Consider the following 4119-nt stretch of genomic DNA (forward strand, 5'->3'; position numbering starts at 1 on the left):
ATTTCTCTTTTCTTTCTGTCTTTAATTAGGAGTTGTTTTTTTAAAGATAGTTTTATTTTTCTCTCATATGACTTAGTTTTAATTTATTTTCTTATGGCAAGGACGCTTTGTTTAAAAGCACATAAATTATCCATTGTGTGGTATTTTTTTTATAGTGGTAGATATTCTATCACAGCCTCCCTTTACACCTTGATTATTGTAACTTTCTGTTTCTGTCATTAGGTTATTTACATGTAAGTTGTATTTTTTAAATGTTAAGGATGTTTAAGGAAAACAGTAATGATTAGTAAGTGCCATTTATTTTTTCACAGGAAATACATTTTACTGACGATATCTCAAGAATTTTAAAAACTTCCCTCTTTACCTCATTAAAGCTTTGTGCATTGAAATGTCTGACCTATATTTTGTGTCATAATCTACACTGTGTTTTTTTCATTACTTGCTTTTGTTGCAAGTCAAATAATCAGATTAATATTCATATGGTAATAAAGTTGCGAGGTCCGTTCACAACTCCTCCTGCATCCAGCGGCACCTGGCAACGGACACAGGTTTTCTAGAGCTTCTTTAAAATCGGTTTAAATCGTTTTATCTCTAGTTTTTTCCTGGCCGGCCCTGATGCTATGTAAAGGGGGTATTAAGAATTTTATACATTTCCTGTCATGGAAAGAAAATGGCAGATAGTGTCATGTTTTTTTTTTTGCATTACAAAATATATTTGTATGTTATATATGTACATGTATGTAAAACTAGTACATTACGGGCGTCCAGCAATCACGACTGGCTGTTAGGCATTGTATGTTTGTATTGTGCATTATTCTAATGTGAGTAGAGTTAATACCCAGTTTTCGCTCAAGGGGTACATCCACCTTAAGCTTTGTTTTCCGGTACCCTGATATGCCAGAGTTTTGATGTATGTATAGTTTATTTATTTCCATGATACCTTTACATATACATTTATTGGTCCATCTCTTGTTATGTGGTTTTTTAATGTAAATAAAGGTAACTGTATAAATTTCTTAGTTCTCATGTTTTATTTAAAAAAAGAGGACAATTTAAATTTTTGTTATATGAAATGATTTAGGTACATATAAAACTATGTTGTACAGTGGTCGGGGCATTTGCTGTAGAGTTATGTCCAAACAATGAGTTGATCCAGGTCGCAGGTTTGAATCAGGAATATTCCCACCATAGGACATTGGGGCCAGTGTTTCCGGTGAGGTCCCGAGTCCTCAATACAGGTCTAAGTTTATAGTCCTCCACCGGCAAATGGTGGCATCACAATATCAGTGAAATGCTGATCCTTGGAACAATTGGGTTTCTCCAGTGACAGTGATTTAGATGTCAAAAATACAAAATACTCTCAAACATTCTTTCTTGGTACCTGAGATCAAAACAGCAAATAATAGCAGTACATGTACAGTGTATCTACGTGTATATCTGTTTCATTTAAGGTAGTTCTATACCCGGCACTAAATGGGCTCAATCTTTAAAAATCTGCTTTTATAAGATAGACATACATCCCTGCAATGGATAGACACAATAAAAACTATATGTCAACATGTTCACTTTTCCACTATAGCCTATCGGAGTATATACCCCGAAATGTAAAATACTGAAATTTTTCCTATCCTAGATTTTGTTGTATATAAATTAATTTAAGTCTAAATATTCAACTTTAATACCCAAAATAGTGTAGAAACATGTTATTAAACAATAAAATATCATTGTTTTGCATGAATTATTATAAATAGATGCACTTTGTTAGGCTGTTGTATCAAAATTTAATGTGAGAAAATAAGCTTCCCATGACAATCTCGGTCATTGAAAAAAAAATTATGGACTCAAACTTCGTAAATTTGCATTATTTTTACTAAATTATATTTAAGAAAAATAATTAGCTTAAAAAAATTATATGTCGACGCATTACTTTTCGTGGTATGAGCTCTACACTAAAGGTACCCCCCTATTTTCTTTCTTCCAGAAGTAATGTATTGCCACATATTTCTGTAATACTGTTAATGTCTGAGTGTATACTTGTATTAACAAGCTTGTACATTATTTAAATCAATAATTATACACACCCAAAACCAATTATCCCTAAAAATTATCTTATTTTACTCGAAAAAAAAAAAATAAAACACACTTGTCTTTAAATTGGAGACGATGAAAATGAAAGTATTTCACTGATTCTAAAAACTGGATGATTTTGTTACAGAAAGTAACAATGTATGCTGCAAGTGAATCAACTTTTGTCAAATAATTATTTAAAAGATAATTTTGCATTGGGATTCTTGGGTAAGCAGTTTGGGGGAGGGGGGTATGTGTTTTATGCAATTATTATTAATTAAAGTAAATTTTTTAATGTTAGATTAGTAAAATCAATAAATTTCCTAAGTCAAATCGTAGTCATTACTTTTCTTCCGAATTATCACTATTAGCTTCAACTTGGCCGCCGACAATAGTCGCTACGATAGTTTGATACAGTCATGCCCAGATAGCAAGACATAGTTGGGCCAACGTTGGCCCAATTTTTTTTCCAACGTTGGCCCACTGTTGGTAACCTTACGTTGGCCCACGGTAATTTTGCTCATCGGCCCAACGTTGGTCCAACATGTTGGCATATTGTTGGGCCAACGTAGGTATAATTGTAGGCCAACTAACAGCAAACCTTAACAACTGTTTGGTTAGGTTGGCCCAACGTTGGCCCTATGTTGAAATGTCAGATGGCATATTGTTGGGCCAACGGAGTTATTAGTGTATGCCAACTTACAGCCAACCTTAACAACTGTTTGGTTAGGTTGGCCCAACGTTGGCCCTATGTTGAAATGTCAGATGGCATATTGTTGGGCCAATGTAGTTTTTAGTGTATGCCAACTAACAGCCAACCTTAACAACTGGTTGGTTAGGTTGGCCCAAAGTTGACCTTTTTTTACAATGTCAGATTGCAAATTGTTGGGCCAACGTAGTTATTACATAGAAACATTTGCAATTGTTTAAGCGATTCTTTTACATAATCCTATTTTATGACTGTATAAAATAATTAATACACAATTCAATCTGCATTCATAATGCATACATGGAAATGTTCAATGAAAACATTACTAATGATTTACTCTGATAATATTTTATATACATCAATTCAATCATAATTTACAAAACAAATTTTAAAATAGACAATAGAGGTAAATTATGAAAAATTATCAATTAAAAGTTCTTAATCAGGGCTCACTTCCTTTATTATAGTCCTTTTGTTGTATTCCCGCTCTTTTTCCGTCCCTTCGTCCCCTCCCGTTTTCTTTATCTTGATCTTTGTCACACGGACTCATACTTTATACACCTCTTTATGCATGGTCTTCGATTTCATTGTTACTTACATGTACCACCACAATTGTTTTCCTTGCAGACTCTGACTGAATTTCTTTGTTACAATCGTGTCTGTAATAGACAATTAAGAATTAGATAGAAAGATGTTTTTAACCTTAACTTACACTGCTTGTTTGCAAAAACATGACAAGATTGAATTCCGAGTCAATTTTAACACTTAACCCGAATAAATAAGAATAAATACTTACATCGCTTCTAAATGCAGCTGTATAGCAAGTGTATAATCCACAAATTTAAATTTTAACTCTTTTTGCTTGCCCTGCATTATCACCACCTGTGAACAATTGAATCTGACAGCTCACTCCACAGTTTGGTCACGTGATAGCGAACGCCTAACTTTTGTTTCAATTTAATTATAAAGCTGTGTCATTTTGATTTATGTATATGTTGGCTTCATTCACATCCTGTTCCTGAGAACGTATATTCTCATGAATACAACGCTCATGAAAAAAAATCAAGGGTTTTATTTCAAATAAATAATCATGCATGTGCACAATTCAAAAAATATAATAAAACACTTTTTTGTGCTGTGATCACTTAAGTTAAAATTTAAAATGTTGAATATATCAGATCTAAACAAAAACAGTCATCCAACAAACATCGGGCCAGCGTTGGGCCAACATACTACAACCAACTTTAAAAGACACTTTCTTGAAGGGTGTATTACAAACATCGGGCCAGCGTTGGGCCAACATACTACAACCAACTTTAAAATACACTTTCTTTGAGGGTGTA

General features: G+C 33.3%; 1 long non-coding RNA gene across 1 annotated transcript; it reads right to left on the reverse strand.

The window, feature by feature from the left end:
- Positions 1 to 3108: 3108 nt before the first annotated feature.
- Positions 3109 to 3793, reverse strand: LOC134257554 (uncharacterized). Its single transcript, XR_009989945.1, has 2 exons — positions 3573 to 3793; positions 3109 to 3435 (listed from the first exon to the last, which is right to left on the reverse strand). It is a non-coding gene; the product is annotated as an uncharacterized LOC134257554 (long non-coding RNA).
- Between the last annotated feature and the right edge of the window lie 326 nt (positions 3794 to 4119).

Source organism: Saccostrea cucullata, unplaced genomic scaffold (genome assembly GCF_032062105.1).
Source record: "Saccostrea cucullata isolate Sc308-1 unplaced genomic scaffold, CSIRO_AGI_Scuc_v1 ctg16566, whole genome shotgun sequence".
Lineage (NCBI taxonomy): Eukaryota > Metazoa > Mollusca > Bivalvia > Ostreida > Ostreidae > Saccostrea > Saccostrea cuccullata.